A 21,542-nucleotide genomic window follows, 5' to 3' on the forward strand; every position below is an offset into this window, starting at 1 on the left:
CTTGATGGAAAGTGACGATGAGATCGACGATGTAGTATGCACACCTAAATAACGCTTATTCACTCTCGCCTTGAAAAGGCCCACGTTATATCATTCGGAGAATAAGTCTGCAGGCAGAGAAATGAGAACAAAATGGTGAGATTTAATACAGATTACCTTATGTTATTTCTGTAGCATAAGGTTATCTTGAAATTGGATTGCAACAAAATTCAAAAGACGGAGAAACCTGCCTGTTCTATTTGGGAAAACCACCTCTAAAAAGAGAAGAAGCCCATTTATTCATTTACGGTGGAATAGTTGGGAATGGGAATCCACAAGGTCCGATAACTCACGGGAACTAAATTGTTTTCCTTGTAGAAAATTAACTAAATTACGGTAACGATGGTAGTCTGCAGGGGCCAAGGCAGGCGCAACTACTAGCCGTAGTCATGCTAACATCGTCCGAATTTTTTAACAGTTACCAACAATTTCTTCGGGTAAGTTTATTTTTGAACACTGTTTAGGTTTGTCTCTGGGGTTCTACCACTATCAAGAGCTTTTCGATTTTTTACTTATAAAAAAGTGCGAATTTGACCTTCATCTCACCTAATGGGAAGTGAAGATGAGGTCGATGCTGGAGCATGCACACATAAATAATGTCTGTTAATTCTGGCCTTGAAAATGCCCAAGCATTGGTCTGTGGGCCCAAGTTATAGCGTTTAGGGAATAAGTGCACATGGAATGTTTCCACTCCAAAGCCGTTCGCCATACAAAAGTGGAAGCGCAACTCTTCATGCGAATCCTTGGAATAATTTTTTTTTTTATGATACAAGTGACATGATGAAAACACACTTCTGTCCATAACAGTTGCAGTGCCACTTAGAACTTTAAATTGCAAAGACCTGCCCGCCACCCTGAGCCATAAGTTGAAAAATCCCATGTGCATATAATTTCACTACCACCCTTATCCTTCAAAACCGAAACACAGTAATACTCATATTACTGCTTGGCGGCGGAATAAGGTGGCAGTAGTTCCCTGGACTAACTCCTTTATGAAGAGCTCTACTGCCCCCATTTACAACATAGGGGTTGATTATCAAATGATACGGATAATGATACTAAAATTCCTTCATCTCAAACCATGGTAAATGGGTACACATCACATTGAAATATCGGGACAAGAATAAAATGGCCTAAATCACAAATTTGTATAACGACAAAAAAAAAGCTGTTGCAACAACAAGTTCGCTTAAAACATTGTAAGAAAAATTGCAGTTTGTAGAAAGTACGCAAAAATCTTCGAAGATACGAGAAGTCTTGATAACCGCTATATATTTAAGAATGAGGCGTGAACTTTGGTTAGGTACTGGAGACGTTCTTAGTATTTTCTACTTTTGAAGTGTACTTTTTCTGATAATATTAAATTAAGAAGCTTTGAAAAGCTTTTGATTTCCATTAAAGCTGGATCATCAGCCTAATTATGTATTTCACTACTAGGTGTTCCCTAAAGGAAAGTTGAAGGTTTTTGGCCATATTTCGGGCGTAGTGGCAGTGCCCCTAAACTCTTTGCGATTTAAAGTTCTGAGTGGCACTGCAACTGTTATTGATAGGCGTGTCGCTTACCACCAGGTGCACGAAAAACATCATCAGTTCGTTTATTCGTCTCACTGCTGAGCACAGGTCTCGTCTCAAGAGAGGGTTTAGGCCATAGTCCGCCACCCTGGCGCAATGCGGGTTAAAGACTTCACATGTTTTCCGAAGTTTGTGAACCTTAATCGCGAAGGAAAACCCTTCACCGAAAGCTCATGGTAAATTTCAAACTAAATTTCGCACATAAATTCCGAGAAACTCAGAGGTGTGAAACCCGGGTTCGAATCCACGCCCTCTGCTTGACAGATGGTAGGTCAAACCATTGGGCTACCACGGCTTCGGCTTCTTTGTTGGGTACACACGTTTTGCAAAGATTGTGAACATTCTTTACTTGCAAACGTCATGACAATGTTTGCCTTTAATGTCAGCGAGAGCTAATGCAGCTGTACATATATGTTTCATTGTGCATATGTTTCACGCCATTTCCCCATCGGGATTGGCAGAGGCAACAACCTTTCACTTTCTTTCACCTACCTCATCAACACGCATCAGTGCTTTCATACATGCTAATAGGTTAAAGATACCTTGACCTGGCTTTTCTTTAGGACGACCTCAATTAGGCCATGGCCACTAAACTAAACAATCACAAATGTACGTAACCTTAAAGCCTAGACTAGAGTTTAAATCTCATTAAACGTTTATTGCTTTCGGTATCAAAGCTGGTTCCAGAAATATGTATTATAGGTGTCCTATACATAAACGAAAGTGTCGGTTCTTTCAATGAAAGAGATATTATTTGATTTTTAGTTCTGGATTTAATCATGTATATAACATATATTAATTACCTGGTCGCCGGATGTCGTGAACACAGAAGTGGATAGTTAGCGTCAGACTCGTGTTAACTATAGGTCTCGAAAGACCTAGCTCGGTCCGCCATTTTCGCCTTGTTTGGTACGGATCATTTGTCATTGCATGCTTTCGTGTAATTTCTCTAAAATCCTAGAAAAATGCCTTATTGCGCTATTTGGGAGTGCAGAAATGATAGCAGCACCAAAAATATTACCTGTGACGGTATTTCATATCACAGGACAGTTTTATTTTGATAAATTTAGAATTTTCTGTTTATCGAAATATTTTTCTTTTATTACAAGAAACGAAAGTAAAGTTTATACCCCTGCAATATGGTCGCTTCTTTTTTGGAGAACTAAATTAATAACTCCAATTTGTCGTCGTTCAGAATAAACCGGTAGATGGCAGTCATCAGTACTTTGATTGAAATTCCAGTATAATATCAAAACGTCGTAACTTGCAATAGTAGATATTGATGATATTGAAATTTTAACGATGTGCCAACAGGATACAGTTTAAATTATATTAACAATCCAGAATTTGTTATTTCTTTTTAAATTTTAAACTACGACCAATATAAAGATTCTGTAGTGTTTCAAATTAAGAAAGTGTGATTTTTGGCGACATCGGTTCTCATAGTAATCAAGGCTCAAAGCACTTCCATTGTTTTTTCTTCCGTGGTCGTGAATATTGTGTGTCGGTCGCGTGGCAACCCTAGTTCATAAAATAAATAATGAAGTCCAAGTGCGGGTAGTTAGAAAAAGTCGCATGGCTGTTGACACCCGCCTTTTCAGTCCCTTCGAGACCATGGACGTTGCAAAACGTCCGAAACGTCGAGGTAATTAAAATATGTTTTATACGTGATTAAGTTCCGAACTAAAAATCAAATTATGTGTGAAAATCGCTAAAGTAAAATCAAAGTAATGGAAGAGATGTTTGATAATGTTTTTCCACTTAACCTAAAGTAACTAAACTCGCATTAATTATGTTTTGGGTTCAGCGCAATGCGTGACCTAAGCAAATTTCAAATTAGTGTGCTCGTGACTGTGGACACAGCGCTCGTAACTTCAACAAATTGGCATATAGCCCAGCGCACCGGGCGTCGGCTTATACCTGCTTTGAATACCAGACTCGTTTCACTAGTAATTTCTGTTGCTTAGAATTCTACGTTATTTATAAAGTTTGTTGCATGACTATTTCTTGTTAATTTATTTTTCTGGACAATCTGCTTTCTGCAATGAGCAGTAGGGTTGATAATACCGATATAAAGTATAATGGATTCACTTTTTAACTAAAGACGCAGAGGTAAATAATGAATTTGTTTGCTTTAAAACTGCTTTAACTGCCTCCGTGGCCGAATGGTTACCATACTGGTTTGCCACATAAAGATTCCGGGTTCAATTCCCGAGTCGGGAGAAATATTTATAGTATGGCCTATATTTATTTCTCTCGTGAGTTTGGGTGTGATTTGTGGTCGTCTAAGTATGTGTCCATGGCACCCGCGTCACAGGGCTTGTCTAATGTAGGGCTATCATGTGTGAAAAGCAAAATTAAAAACCTAAACATTATACATTTTATCATATGCTTGAAATTTATTTTGCTTAAATGTTCACAAAATAAAATATTTGTAAATAATTACCTATCATGAAAAAATATGCATTAACATTAGATGACCGTTATTATTAGACATAACTGGTTATTGACTTTACCGTCTCAGTCAGCCGTGAGACCTGTGAAGGATCCAAAAGGCTTTTTTTATCAGTGACGGGACGAAGAAGTCGTGCGCCTGATGGTAAGCTACTCGCCTGTCCATAACAGTTACAGTGCTACTCAGACATTTAAATCGCAAAGATCTGACGGGCACTGCCAATGCGTCCGTCACCCTGAGACATAAGTTGACAAGTCCCATGTGCCTGTAATTTCACCAGCAGCCTTACCCTTCAATACCGGAACACAGTAATGCAGACATTACTGCTTGGCGGCAGAAATAGGTAAGGTGGCAGTACTACCTTAGACGAACTCTTTCACAAGTAGCTTTACTGCTACTAAAACTACGTTGGTTTAGAAAAAAAAATGTAGGCACATATAGATCCGAGTAAATAGTTTATTTCCTATATGACTGAAATAAAAAGGTGTTGTTTAAGATGATCAAACAGGTACCCTCTTAATATATTCTGGCTCTGTCGAACCAATGATTGCAGCAACAATTGTAATGATTGTGGCAATCATTTTTAAGTTTCATTTTCAGTTTAATCAACTCAATTGTTTAATCAAGCCAAAGTTTTTCGGTGAACAAACCATATCAAATAATAATATATCAATATTATGTTAAAATGTAAAATCATGTTTACTTGTGATGATCGATGGATACAATTAAATTCTTTCCATATTGAAAGAAATAACCATTTACTTTATTACTATTTACCTAGTATGTAGGTATGTATGTGCCAGACAACCGCAGCAATTGTCTGGTTTCAAATTAGGGATTTTCCTGCACAATAAGTACCAGAGCAATGGAATTCTGGGGCACTTCCCAGAACATCCAAACCAGAACCAATTTTGAAGAGTTCATTTCTAAAATTGGTCCTACCGTGAATCGAACCTGTATACGATACTTTTATTATTCTGTTGTGACGATGCGACCTCTTCCTTTGGTATCCCATCTTGAAATTTTTAATGGTTCTGTACGAGTAATTCTTTTCTTCGGCATTCTTATTCTCGAAGGGAAAAGACGTGTCCTTCAATTACGTAAACCTAACTAAAATATATATATATACACACACACACACACATATATATCCAGGCGCTTTCGGCGTAAGCTTTAATTTCGCCAATGCTACGCTGTAGTATGCCTCCAAACAAAGTATTTATGAATTGCAATATTGTTACATTGATAATATAAAATAAATGATTCTATTGTATTCTTAATATTCACGGAATCTTGAAAATGAGCAGCTATCAAGATTTAGCATTCTTCCCTGATGAGCTCTTTATCTAATTTTAGAATCTTTATCTTCACTTTCATTTACTTCTGGAGACCTCGAACATAATTACATCAGAAGTGACGGAGGCATAGATGGAAGATGGTGATTCAATTTAACTTTAAAATGCGCGGTTCTTCGAAACACCTCAGAAATAGCAAAATAAACGTTTCTATACTTCCGTTAAATTCATTATTACTCCATTTTCAGGAGTCAGTTTTTAGTAGCAGTCTATTTTAATAGCAATACAGATCCTTGTAAGAGAATTCGTCTAGGGAAGTAGCTGCCACTTTACCTTTTTCTGCCACCAAGCAGTAATGTGAGCAATTACTGCGTTTCAGTTTTAAAAGATAAGAGTGTTAGTAAAATTATAGGCATGTCTCAGGGTGAGGGGGGCAGTGGCAATGCTCCTAAGATCTTTGTGTTTTAAAGCTCTGAGTAGGAGTGTGAAAGTTGTGGACAGCCATGTCGCTTACCACAAGTGGACGACTTGTTCGTCTCGTCATTTGGCATCGTAAAAAAATATGTTAAAAAATTAAACTGCAATTTTGTTGTCATTTTTAAAGCACTTACCTAGTTCCATGTATTTTTAAATTATCCAAAAAGGAACAAAATATATCTTCACGAGGTTTTTAATTTTACGCGAGTGTGAGCATATAGAATACAAGCTATTTCTTTAATAAATAGTAATAAAACAACAACTAGTAAGTCCTAAAAGTTTGATTCGGGCTACTGTATAATTTAGATATAAAGATTGTATGTATAACTGGCCATTATGATAAAGATATTGTTGCCATAACTATACCTTTGTATTTACTGGGTAAGATTGTAAATGATGGTCTCAAATTATTAGGTACATTTATTACTCACGAAAAAGATAAATTATACACAAACTTTTTCTAGGCTGTGATAAATATTTACTGCTATTTGATTTACTATTCACGTAAAACCAAGCATGTCTGACATACCTTAAGTGTTGGTTGCATGATAAACAACATTTTTTTTATCATAAAATTGCAGGGACGGGACAAACAAGTAGTGAGTCAAGTGGTAAGTGACACGTCTCTCCATAACAGTTGCAGTGACACTCAGAGCTTTAAATCGTAAAAATCTGATGGACACTGCTACTGCGGCGGTCACCCTGAAGCATAAAGTTGACAAGGCCTATGTTAAAGTAGTTTAACCAACCAAGTACCAACATTCTCACCCTTCAAAACGCAGTATTGTGAACCTTACTGCTTGGTAGCAGTACTTCCCTGGACGGACTGCTTCACAAGGAGCTCTATTGTTAGTAATATAATGCAAATTATTGCTAGAGAACGATGTAATGTTCATTTATTTTTAGTCAAATTGTAATTGTATAGTGATAGGACTTGAGGGAGTGAAAAGAATAGCGTGGATCCTTGTATAAGTCCCGCGACTTCTCGGAACTGATTATATTTATTTATACTGTCATGATTCAATATTTTTCTGATGATTTAGATATATTTTCGGTATATAAAAGGGTAACACCGGTATCGTGTTATTTTTCCGGGCGGCACTTTAAATTTCGACGGAAACGTAAGAGTAGGGCTGGCTAATCGGTTGTTCGGGCCCGTTTTGATACCACGTGTTTTAGACTAGATTTTATTTGAGTGTGACTAGCAAATAATAATTGTGATGATAAATAAAGTTAGGTTATCCTATAAACTAATTGAAGTTGTTTTCATTACAATAATACACGCGTATTATTTATTAGAACTGGGCAACAAATTATTATTTCCTATTAAGATTTAGTGCAAATTATTGTCTCAAAAAATAATATTGTAGTTGTGTTTCTGCATGTACTTACGTATTTTAATAGTTTAACCATTTAAAAAATAAACATTTGACAACCTTTGAGTTTTTGGGATGTTTAGAGAATAAATGTATGGAGAGACAGGAATATCAGAAACAGAACTAAAATACGTCTAATTCGCACTCTTGTTTTCTTCATTTCTCTATACGCTATTTTGGTCACGTGCCACGTAGAAATGCTAATAACCTGGAACGTTTGATGGTGGCAAGGGAGGTGAAGGGACCTAGGGGCAGGAAGTCCCAATAGGTGGTCGAGTCAGATCTCCGAGCAACTGTAGATACCTGTCAGCGCCGCACTACGTCATGCGACTGAGCGCAACCGATGGAGGCAAATGGTTGGCAGGATGAAGTGGAGTCACGATCCTCAGCATCGAGGAAGCGATTAAGCAGAAGAAGAAGAGAATAAATATTAAAAATAGAAATTTTACCCGCAAATGGATATATCCATACTAAAAAAACGTTCGTACTTAAGATAAATTAACTCCTCCAAATCCGATTACTATTAATCACATTACGCTTACATCAAATTGACGCCTCAATTTCTGTACAAATGGCATAATAAAATTCTTATCATCATAATATGTCATGAACAAAAGCCTTTTGACATAGAGTCAAACAGGGCAGTTAGAAAATCTGTATTTTGATTTAGCAGTGAGAAAGTTACATAACTAAAATTTATCACTTGTATTAAGCTGAAATAACATCACGAAAACGTGAGAGAGAGTTCACGGGCCAGATTTATGGGATATACTGTACTATGAATTAAAAACGGAATAAAAAGTTACATTTTTTGGAAGAGGATAAATAATGTAGGTTCATGTAACTCGTGTTTATAGTTTTTTGAGCTACATTGTTACGTTATTTCTGGTACATATTAAATTATTCGAATTGTACAGATATCACAGAGAAATAGAATATAATGGAAATGAAAATGAAATAAAACTGGTGTCTTTAAAATTTCACGTTCAAGTATTGTTAATAAACTTAGAGTGGTATTAACGACAATATAAATCGAAATATTGCTAAACGTTTTTATTTCTTAAACCACAAGGTCACAACAAATAGTTGACACAAAAGTTAATCTCTCCGAGTCCAGAGACCGAAAGGAAAAATCTACAGCCCGCGAAATTCGGCCTTCAAACGGTGCAGCAATCCTAATAGAGAACTAAATTGGAAAACGGAACGCGGCAGGTATTCTCACATTGTATGTTTCAATTCTGAACTTTGTGTCGTTGCATCAAGGTAGACTTTGATATGAGTTTGTGACGTTTTACGTAACAGAATGACACAGTTAGGTTGGTCTGCAAAATCACCCTGTTGCGTCATATTTCCGTAGAGAGTCCTACAAAAATTAAACTACGTGTATGAATTTAATAAATGTATTAGCATAGGTACTCAGAACACTGTTGGGGCACAGTGAACGCTGCTAGCATTGAGGGCTGTGGAGACCCAATTTCATCAATTTAATTTTAGCCCCAATATTGTTTGAATTGACAAAAGGGTTGAAAATTTACATAACTTTTTTATCCAATCTACAATGTAAATGAGTAGGTAGTGGCTTGATATATTTAATTATATGCAAATGGAAAAGATACTTAGAAAAAAATGCTTTACATTTCTCGCTGCTTCATTGACATTGAACTTGACAATAAAAAATGTGATAGTCTACCATTTTCTAGCTATTCTTTGTCATAAGTCAACTTTTTTTTTCTTTTGCGTACACATGGACTTTGAAAATGGCCACCGCAAAGATATAACGATTTCCCGCGAAAAAATATCAGAAAATTAAACACCCAGGACAACAACTTTCCTTTTAATTATTCGAAGGTTAATAGGAAGAAATATCTTGATGGGATAAGTACTCACCCTTGTACACGGTTATTCCTTTTTTTTTTAAATTACCTTTTTTTAAAAATTAAATTACAAATTTTTAGTTTGGTGGACAATGAAATGTTTATATACGTATATACATACTTACATACTCATCATCATCATCATCATCAGCCTATTGCAGTCCACTGCTGGACATATAAATACATATAAATTATACGCTTTAGCATGTCCCGGAGGATGCAATATTTTACTACACATAAAGTAAAGAAAACTTGTTGACTACGTGAACTATAGACTGATATAGTAATATGTGACTATGGTCATGAATAGAGCACACTCTATAGATCATTCTATATAACTTCTACAGCGCGCGGTTGACATTGTTGTCAATTTTATAGTCTAAACGAGCTGCACCACGTCCACTAGGTAGTTTTAAAAAATGTATTACATTGAAAATAAAACTATTTGTAACAGAATAAAAAAAGGAGAAGGTTCTGAAATCGACTGTGTTACATATATCTAGGTAGACGCCGCAAGTACAGCAATTTGTATGAAAACCAAGCGTGCCACATTTTTTGTACCCACTATAACGTCACAAGAGCTATTTAGTGATGGAAACCGGAACCGGAACGGAATACGCGTATTCCATTCAATTAATCGATTCTAAACATTGACTTACAAATAAATGGACGACGGGTCTAATACAAAAACCACGAAAAAAATATCCCAAGTCAACCTATTCGAAATTTAAATTGTAATGTCATCGCAGTATCGCGCTGTCAGTCGAACAAATGAAGACTAAAGCGGAGTTTGGCGCTCTGTATACGATTTTAGCGCCTTACAAGTGCGGACACTTTTTAGCGCGGACCCGACGTCCATATAATTGTAAGTCAATGATTCTAAATATAATAATTTTTGTTCAAGTATTTGTTGATTATAAGAAGTCGTAACAATAATATAGTAGAAATATACTAGAATAAGATAGTTAAGTCCTTTATTTTATTTGTTTTTAAAAAATGCTGATTACTTAAAAAAATTAAGACTAAGTTTTAGTCGACTTCAAATATTGAAATTATTATCCTTCCAAAAAAAATGAAGTTATTATATAACATCTTTTTGTAATAAAAGATCTTATCGATTAACTTAAATAATGAATACGCACGTCAATATTTGAACTTGTAACTGCCTTAATTAATTTTACTGGATGGTTTTTTGTTGGTAATCGATCAAATTGATGAATGGCAAGACAAATGAAAATGTTACTGGTGACAAAATATGGTGAAATCTCATTAATCAGTGGAGGTTTACTTAATGACGGCCTCGTGTAAAATTTTTGTGATTTGTTTATTATTTCTCGGATTTCTAACTCTGCTACTCTGCATATTTGGATAGCATCTTAGGTGGAATAAACTAGACCACCGTCCTCGAAAGCAATGAACTCATACACATATGTATTTGTCATAACCAACTCCAGGTTTTTGTAAAGACAGCGCACTGTTAATTCTTTGCATTATATATTTTTTGTATTACTCGTACTACATATCCGGCGATGTATGTAATTATTTGCTCATTATATTCGGACATTCGAGGCAACGTGCTGCAAAAATTATCGATATTACAGATGCTACTGATAATAGATACTACAAAACAGAAATAAAATACGAAACGTTACTGAACGTTATTACAAAAGAGTTTTAATTTTTTTTTATATTATTGCTAGGGTTATAATAATTTTCGTCCATTTGATTTCAAAATCGATCAGAATCGAGAACAGTTTTGCCTAACGTATACATCACTAAATGTTAAATTTGGCCAAAGAAATATACAAGCGGCTGTACCACGAAACTGATTGCATTGTACAAAAGTGCGTTCGTTCGATACTCATGACGTATTAACAAAAGATCACAAATATATCGCACCAAGTAAAAGCCGCAATGTATTACAAAACATGGCGCATACACTCGGTTGCATATTTGTTTTCTCGAAATTCATACAAAACCAAAATAATTGTTATTGAAATAAATTATGCATCTTCTGATTACAAAATCACTTGCCCGTGGATGGAAACGTCCCTGTTTACCCGTTTACCCACAGTTATGGTGCTTTTGCAGTTTATAATGGCACAATTATGCATTTTTCGCGTTTTCGACTGGTGTTTATCTACGCTAACGATCGAGCGCGTTTTGAAGTGTAGCACCGGCAAGTAAGTGAATTTCACTTACTTTGGGCACGCGAAGTACATACACTTGCGGCGTCTATCTAGATATAAATCTGTAATGTTACGCTATTACTCCCAAAGTTTTTGTCGTCGGAAAAGGGTACCTCAATAGGGTTGGGACTATTTAAATTTGAAGAATATATAAATATTCCACCTTTAAGGGTGGCAAATTAAGGGCTAAATCAGGTTTATTACATTTCACCCGTCATAAAGCTTGTCAAATAGATGTAATTCTACTAATTTTCGAGAGCCAGTTTTTTCACATAAAAAGTTATAATTAATTTTGGATCTAAAACTTATACAACATGTTGTTTTAAACAAACAAGGTTTCGGGCCCTTTACAGGTCCCATGGTCTCGGCTAATCCCGTGTTGAAAAAAGATGCCCAATTACGATTCAACATACATACATAGTTCCATTTCCAATGAGTAAAATTGCCAAAACCTAATAACTCGATAACATTATTATTCATTTCAGCATTATTTATAACCTTTCGAGTAAGAAATGAATCTACTCCAGAATAAGGGTATTAAGTTTTTTTTTTTAAATTGTCGCAGTGCTAAACATTTTTGCTATATTTCCCAAGGGAAATAGTCATGGCCAGGCTAAAAAAATCGAACTAGGCTTTAACACAGCCACAGTTATTCTTTGAATAAGTATTTTCTGTTTAAATATTTTTCTTAAATTCCATTGTTCCAGGCTTCTGTGGCCTAATAAGTTCATGATGGTATGAGAAATACTAATAACAGTGCTTTACGATGATATGGGGCTGCCCAATGTCTAAATTATGTAGACCACAAATCGGTCAGGTCAGCATAGCTGACCGCTTGAAGCTGCAAAATACGTACAATAGCAATATTTTTAACCATCAATAAACACTGTTTTTACTGTAACGTGATTTAGGTATCGCTCGAATCTTATCGAACTGCTCCTAAAAGCATAGCATAATGAGCGTTATGTCAATTGTATAACGTTCAATTTATTTTTTTATGATATTAAGTGACGGGGTGAACAAGTCGTGTGCCTATTGTTAAAACAGGTGTTATACGATACGCCTGTTATAACAATCACTGTGCTACTCAGAGCTTTAAATCTCAAAGATCGGAGGAACAATGCCAATGCGCCCATCACCCTTAGACCTATGTTGATAAGTCCCATGTGCCTGTAATTTCACTAGCATCATTACGCTTCAAATCCGGAACACAATAACGTGAGCATTATTGCTAGGCGGCACAAATAGGTAAAGTGGCAGTATTTCGCTGGATAAAGAAGTTGTACTGCTATTAAAATTAAATACGAACCAAAAACAGGTTGCGCGTCTTTTTGAGAATTCTCGCGCAGTCTCGGGAGTTTCCGCAGCTACCGTCTCGTATCTAGTTTGTACGTTACGCAATTCACATAAGGATCATTATGCTATGTACAATTTCGTTACAGAAAGTCGCTTCCATTCCGTCCACGACAATGCAAATTGAACCTAAGAATTCTTTATTACATATTAGTTTAGTGAATGTGTTTGTATCACCCGCAACAAAGAATTTACAAAGCAAGATTTTTGTACAATTCAACCCAAACGAATTCATTCCAAATTTCCTACATGCAAAGTAGTATAAAACGAAAAAAGGAAACCCACGCTAAATGTAAATTTCCTTCCGCATTGGCCCATAAGAAACTAGGACAACATAAGGAGACAGGTTAAAATATTCTATAAAATAGGAAGTAGCTGGTCACCGCGAATGACTGCTCGATTGTACATATTATAATAGCCCTGGGGTGGCGATTACGTTCGTAGTATGCTAGTTTTACGTATAAAACTTATTTATTACTTCCTGCTCTGTTCTGTTAGCCTGGTAGTAAAGACCGAATGTTACCTTTCAAGATCAGGAAGATATATACACTAAAAACAGAATTTCACAAAGTTTCTCATGAATTTTAGTCATGTTACGAATATTTATTTATTTAATTTGTACGACTTACACTTACAGTACTTATAACTTAAAATGTAAGACATAGTCACACAAAGGTTCAGTTGATCACCGGTCAAAGGCAAGATGCGGAATTTGGACCACAGAGCTTTGGGCGATGACCGTCTCCAAGTAGTAACCAGCGGATGTTAGAAATTTTGATTTAGTGTTACTGAACACGTCAATATTATTTGTCTTACTTAAGGATTTGATTACGGCTAGGGCTTCGAAGAATGATATTAATATTGTAGTCATCCTAAGTAAAATTAATTTTTATGACATTATTTGTTTATCTTTACTATTAAATACCTTCTTCTTCTTAGTCGTATTCTTCAATGCTGAAGGTTGTGTCCCCGAAAGGTTTTCAAGAGTTTATGAACGATTTTTATTCATCTTCGTCTTCCAGACGGTTCCATTTTCGTCTTCTCTCAGGGTAGTTATTACAGGGAGGCCAATGAGGGCTGTCACTTGGTCACTCCATCGGCTAGGTGATCGACCATGGAGTCTCTTTCCTTCCATCTTACCCACCACGACCATATGAAGGATTTCTGATTGTCTGGTGTGTAAATTACTTCAGCATTCTCTGGTAGTATATTGTGGAAGCCTATTCATGATATTTTAATACCTTACTCGCCCGTATTTATGCTCTCTCCGCGATCGTAGGGTACAGGACTAATTATTTCTGCGGTTTGTCACATAACCACTACGACTTTTGCAAACTTTCCATCGCAGTAATTGACATTGTAATTACAACACTAGTGTTTTTTTAAATATTAATGTAACCTTTAGTTCATTGCATGACAAATTAAAACTCAAATGAAAGCAAATTACTGTACAGGGAAAGCAATAATTCTATAGCACCTCTTAAAGCCATGTTGACCGCAATTTATGTGGGTTAATCATTAGGTTTGGGCACGTCGAGGAGGATATTTCTGTGCTGTATAAAAAGTAAGAATTGAGGGTTTCATTTGGAGTTTTTAAGTGAACGTATAATCCATGCATACAGCATGCTTGCCCAAAAAGAGTATTTTTTATGATATCAAGAAATTTGACGAACAAGTTGCACGTCAAGTGGTAAGCGACACTCCTATTTATAACTGCGGCAATACAGCTTAGAGTTTTAAATTGCAAAGATCTAAAGGATAAAGCCACTGCACCCATCACGCTGAGATAAAGTTGAGAAGTCTTATGTGTCTGTACATTCACCAACATCTTTAACTTTCAAAACTGGAACGTAGTTATACTTATATAATGCTAGAAGGCAGAAATAGGCACTACTTACCGGGATGAACTCTTTCGCAAAAAGCTATACTGATACTGAAGTATTCGTGTGAGAGTTTATGAGTAAAAATTCTGAGAATGAATTGATATGTAAGTAGCAAATAGCTTCTTAAACACATTTATCATAGAATGATTCACAGAATGAAAGCTCAAATACATAGACTCAACATGCACAAAGAGCTCTGCTACTAGATCTAGTCCATTTTTAAATGTTATCACTTGATCTGACGTGCAGGTTTTCCGATACGAATTCCATTTTATCTAATAAACACAAAGTTCTGGAAAATTTTAGTATCTAGATCTCATGTGCTCTTCTTTCCTCTCTGAGGACTCTGGGGCACTTCCCAGAAAATCCAGACCAGATCCCATTTGGAAAAGTTCAATTTTCAAACTGGTGAAGCGCCTATAATGTAAACCGTTGGGCCACCAAGGTAGTCAACACAGCACACATACATTTAACAATTACGATAATTAATATACAACAGGAAGAAAAAAGTAAAATATTTAAATGATATACACACAAGTAAAACATCAACAAGGAATAAATAACTGTAACAACAAATAATTAAGGAATAAGCCACAAAATCCGACATGCCCCAGCTTGGTGTGTATTCACTGCAAGTGCAGTGACGCTGATTTTCAGTGGTTCCAGTAACAGAGAACACATAACACAGAACATAGTAGACGACTCAGATGTATATGAGTTGATATAATTGTAGATAATAGTATAATTTAGGTTTATTAGGTATTCAAAGGTTAGTTGGAAGAAATCTCTTTATGGGATAAGCTCGCCTTTGTACACAAATATTTAAATTGTTTCTGAAAATTTGTAAGTTACTTTGTGGTACAATAAAGTGTTTAAATAAATAATAAATAATTGTAAATAATAAAATTGTAATATTTAACATTCAGGGATTTAATAAGAACAGCTAAAGTTCGAATGAAATAATCACGTCCCCGACAATAGCTACGTTAGAGGCTGCTGAATAATAAACAAGTACGCAAAATTTAAAAGTGAGGATTTTTATGCTCCAATATTAAATGGCATATGTTTTGCTTTGAGACCTACTGCGATACATTCTTTTTATACCACTGCATTTGTTTAAGATAGTGTTCATGTCTTGATCTTTCTACACAAACTATCTTCATAATGATGTTGATAATAACGAATCGTTGGTGGTCTTAAAAATGGTATTTATTCCGTTAACTTGATTACAAAATGAAATACGCGCTTGCTATGACCTATGGCCTTGATTGCAAATGTGTAGAAATTATAACTAAACATAAAAATGTTGACGCGGCGACATGCTTAATGTGTAGTATTAACCGTACAGATATATTTTATGCTCTTAAGAGCTTTAAGGCCTTAAGCCTTAAGGCTTCTTGCAAATTTTTCTCAGTTCCTTAACGTACATCATCACGACATTAATAAGTATTTGTTTTAAAAGTTATGCTTCCAAATTCTTGCTCTTTCATCTTCGATGAATAAGCTGTAAAGTTGAAAATGTTTCAAGTGTGATTTACTTTCTCTTCCGCCCTCTCTAAGTGGCCGAGCGAACGCAATCTCGCGGCATTCGTTTCGCCGTTTATGTTGGACTCAAATATCAATCTCTCTATTTCTGAGTTCCTTCTTACCGTTCCTTAGTTAGTCTCTTCTTCGAATAGCAAAAAAAATGTGCACCGTTGTCGTCCCAGATACCTCTGGAGTAACAAACAGATTTGGTAAAGCTCTCCTTATAGTCAAATGTACGAAATGGAGGGGACAGATCCTAATGACGTCTTCTGATGTCGAGACCAAGATCTATTTCCGATTATTGAATAAAAGCAGTAAGTGAGAGATTTATTCATAAAATAAAAAAATTGGATTGGCTTGTATAATTTGACCCTTTACAAATCTAAAACTTTTAATAAAATTATTCACTTATCCGAACCCAAAAAGTTTTTACGCTAAAATTTCGACAAAGAATTTGATTTCTGAATGGGTAAAATGCTAATGAAATTACGTAATTGAGATTGCATCAGGATTATAATACTGTGGAAACAAAAAATGAATGGCTCATTTACGAGGCAGTTATGCAAATATTTCTCCACGTTTTAAATTCTTTGTATTTTTTTTTAAATGTTCACATGGAATTTGTTAACTTCTTTTTTATATTTTTTGATTAAGTTATCATTCGTTGGAAAATTTAATATTCGAATATTTTGTGTAAATTTCAACATCAAGTACTTTGTACTTTATCACATTCGAAAAATGTTTAAGATTTTCTCAAGTACGTAGACTTCTTTTATTTTGAAGTTTGGATCAATTACATTCTAAAGAAGTGATATAATCAATATCTGAATAAAGGATGAGCATTTATATGAATGACAGGACATTGGAAAACGTTCCTTTTATTATATCCTCCGGAATACTCCCCAGCATGACAATTATATTCGCATCTACTCGTATACCTATTATGAATATAAAAATCAAGCTTTGCATTTTAAGACGTAAGATCATCTTATTCTAAAGACGATCTTACAAAGTTAACGGCTAACGACCACCGACATCTATACACGACTTTCATATTAATAAACTAACGGTTACAAATTTTTCGTTATGCATGGATACATGTACCACTATGCGCGCGTTCAAGTTACGTTATAAGTCTCTTTTCTAAGTGCGTGGAAGCGAGCTCGCGCAAGGTAAATCACGAATCGTGGAAGCCACCTCAAGTGGCCTAAAATTGAATGTAAAGGAAGATGTGCCTCATATCACTTTTAAATATCAAGTCTCGTTTGCACTGAAATCACAAATTAGAAAGCTGAAATAGTACAGGGCCAACAGCTGACCTGTGTGTACGTCTCCGTATATTCCAAAAACATTCTGTATTTATTGTAATAAAAATAATATCTGACTCGTCGTTTTGAACTGAAACAATCGACGACACCCGTCAATTGTTTCGAATTCAGGCTGGCCAATCGGAGCGCTGTTGTCACCGTCATGATATGGCAGGATAGTTTTCAAACAAATTAAATGACATATCGTCTCTATTTCTGGTTATATACTCGATGGTAATAAATGATTGTTTGACTTTGACTTTGACTGTGACGCAGTCGGGCCATTGTTGTGACACGCGCACGCCACTTTTACAAATACAACAGTCGTTGAAGTACGACGTAACCCGCAGCTGACGCGCTACAGCTGCGTTGTTTTATAAGAGGTTAATTTGAAGACGTCCTATGGGACATGAAGATGTCAAAGTAACGAAATACTGTTGGTTGATAACACAGTTCCCCTCCTCAGTTCATATAATAAGGCTAATAATCGGGATTTGGTGTAAATGATTTGGTGTCAAAACTGTAAATCACGTCAATGAAGTATTGTGAGAGATAAGTAGTGAGTCTAGCGTTTTCATCAGGGTACAAAATGCGCTAGGAAATTGGAACCGACTTAGTACATTAAAAACTTTTAAATTACGTTGGTAGGATTAACTGGAGATAGCTGATGCCCACAATTTTGTGAGCTTGGATTAGGGAAACCACCGCCTTTCCGTTCTTTAAACGGGACAAAACAAAGTAGAAATAATCCGGTTAATTTTACAACCTAACACCCCGCATCCTTTTTCAGAGGTTTCAAGATAAAAATTATACGTATTTTGTTGTTTGTGTTGAAAAGTATTCACACAAAGCCTTAGGTCAATTTATTATTCATTTATTTTTTGGATAACCAACAAGACATGAATTAAGTATAGCAAATTAGAAACAGTGATTGAACTGCCACGCAGAGGTCCCGGGCCGGGAAAAATATTTGTATGGCCCACAATTATTTCTCTCATGAGTTTGGGTGTAATTTGTGGTTGTCTATGTGTGTGTCCACAACCATAGCGGGACCCGCAACACAGGGTTTCCCTAGTGCGAGGCTATGTTGAGTGTGTGCTTATTATTATTATTATTAGTGACACTGAGACATATACTAAATTCTGCCTAGAGACAGAAACAATATTATAAACAAGTTAATCCAATGAAATACAAAATAAAGCATAACTTAAAATAAAGCCTAACTTAATTAATAACAATAGCTACACTTTATTACTATTAAAAATAATTATTAAAAACAAGATAAACTAATATTCAAGTAATTAAAAATTAGGTATAATTTTAATTTAAAAATCAAGTTGACAATGACAAAGACAAAAAGTTATGATAAATTGTATTGACGCGGATGTGAAAGCAGACTAATGTGTAAAGAACTATTTGAAAAAATTATGCACGATTATTATTGTCTATGTTTTTTTATAACATCAAGTGACGGGACGAACAAGTCGTGGGCCTGATGGTAAGCTACACGCCTGTCCATAACAGTTGCAGTGCCACTCAAAGCTTTAAATTGCAAAGATCTGAGAGGCACTACCACTGCGCCCGTCATCCAGGGACATAAGTTGACAAATCCCATGTGCCTGTAATTTCACCAGCACCCTTACCCTTCAAAACCGAAACACAGTAATGACGTTACTGCTTGGCGGTGGAAATAGGTAAGGTGTCACTACTACCCTGAACGAACTCTTTCACAAGAAGCTCGTAGCGTACCTTCTCAAACGAGGCTTTGAGGTACAGGAGTCCCAGCAGTCCAGGGCTCAATTGACAATCTTGTGTTTAGAACATGTCATGTCAGCAGGATGTATAAAAAATATAATTTTTCCATCTAAATTGTAACGCCCTGTTGTTCTTCAGTAAGAGATTCACCATCTTCATCAACCCATTTATAGGTTCCACTGCTGGGTACGGATCTTTTCTTTTTGAAAGACCAAAAAATTTTGTTTTTGTAGATCGTTCATATCAAGTTTCTGGATAATCCATAGTAATATAGTAAAGCAGACACTCAACATAGCCCCGCACTAGGGAATGCCCTGTGTCGCGGTTGCCATGGACACACCATAGACAACCACAAATTACACCCAAACTCACGAGAGAAACAAATGTAGGCCATACAAATATTTCTCTCGGCCCGGAAATCGAACCTGAGACCTCTGCGTATCAGTCCGGTGTGATAACCGTTCGGTCACCTCGGAGGCAGTTACTACTACTCTACATTGTTTGTAGTAACTGCCTCCTTGGCAGAATATAATAGACAAAATGAATATGTTTACCGAGTAAACTAAACTAAACTGAGTTTGAAACATTTGAAGATATGAAATATCAATATCTTTAATCAAACAACGATCAACTTTTATAAAATACTCTAGATTTCTATTTGCTGGGAGACTTATTAAAATAAAACTGTTGGATATATATCTTATAATGAATAAAGAACAACAATAATAAATTAATAATACTTTGACGACTTCGGTGGCCTAACGGCTTATATTACGGGCGCTGGATGCTGTCCCGGGTTCAATTCCCAGTAGGACCAATTTAGGAAATAAACTTTTCTAAATTGGTTGTGGTCTTGGTGTTCTGACAGGAGCTCCAGAATGACTTCCATAGCTGTGGTACTCATTGTACTGGGAATTCCCTACTTTGAGACTAGGCCATTGGGGTGGTTGTCTGGCACATATTATTATTATTAAATATTAATACATTAAAGTAATTAGTAATGAAAATGATAATGTAATATGAATTTTACATTAGACATGTGATAATTGTAATGTGTATTTTTTTATTGCTACCAGGGTTATTGTTTAGATACTAAGAGTCGTATTCCAGAACTCTACTTAATGCTCAAGTCAGCTTGCCATTAGGGTCGTATTTCCAGTACTTGAAATCATACTCAAGTCCTGACTTGAGTATTTAGTAGAGTTCTTGAATACGACCCTAAAATTGTTTAATGTATACCATTATATACCAGATGTTTTCAACAAATGCTTATACTTGCTAAAAATTTCATAAAATTTTATCCAGTCCTTTCTACTCGAACATCCAGACGGATACTCATAAATTCTTCAACATGTATGTTTAGATATCGTTAAGTTTTTTATTTTATGTTACCAAGTGAGGGGACGAACAAGTCGTGCACCTGGTGGTAAACGACACGCCTGTCCTTAGCAGTTGCAGTGCCACTCAGTGATTAAAATTGCAAAGATGTGAAGGGCACTGCCACTACGCCCCTTACCTTGAGAATTGACAAGTTCCATGTGCATGTAATTTCACCGGCACCCTTACCCTTCAAAACCGGAACGCTGTAATGCTCACATTAAAGCCTGGCGGCTTAAATAGGTAAGGTAGGTAAGACAGTACTTTCTTGGAGGAATTCTTTCATAAGGAGCTTTACTGCTACAAAAAATATAAATTTCAGACTATTGGGAGGCAGATTAAGACTCCACCACGAAATTGTAGACTAATTGTTTGAAATCTGTTTTGGAATTCTTATAATAATTAATTAAATACACAAAACCACATGCTTCAAATGACAACTAAGTTATCAATAGTGTACCCTTTATCGCGAATAGATTTTACGTATAATTTTGATGGAAAAAAGTTACTTACATAGTTCCATTCAAAATTTAAGACACCCACAAAATACACCCAAACTCATCAGAGAAATAAATGTAAATTATACAAATATTTCTCCCGACCCGGGAATCAAACCCGGGACTTCTACGTGGCAAACCGGCAAGGTAACTGTTCGGCGCGGAGGCATTTATAAACTTTGATCCTACCTGTTTTTATTTGTCATGTTAAGCGCTCTTGTCCTTCATTCTAAACTCAGCTCTCCGGTTGACTGGTAGAGAATGCCTAATGGGATTATTTATTTATTTATATATTTATTAATTTTTATTTATTACATATTGCTTACAGTCAACCCAAACGCAATAGTAAGACTTAAAGCTAAATGAACAAACAATATTAAGTAAATTACAAAAATGATTAAAATTTGAAAATTGACAAAATTATTAATACAATGCCATAAACAATAAATTATTACAGATTAACTTCAATGAAAAAATAGATAAAATCCAATTGTGTAAAACACATTGCTGTGTCCGATCAAAGACTCCAGATAGCGTCCTGCGGAAAACATGGATTTTATTTCTGA

This window comes from Hyposmocoma kahamanoa, unplaced genomic scaffold (genome assembly GCF_003589595.1).
Source record: "Hyposmocoma kahamanoa isolate Upper Pololo Valley unplaced genomic scaffold, ASM358959v1 87, whole genome shotgun sequence".
Taxonomy (NCBI): domain Eukaryota; kingdom Metazoa; phylum Arthropoda; class Insecta; order Lepidoptera; family Cosmopterigidae; genus Hyposmocoma; species Hyposmocoma kahamanoa.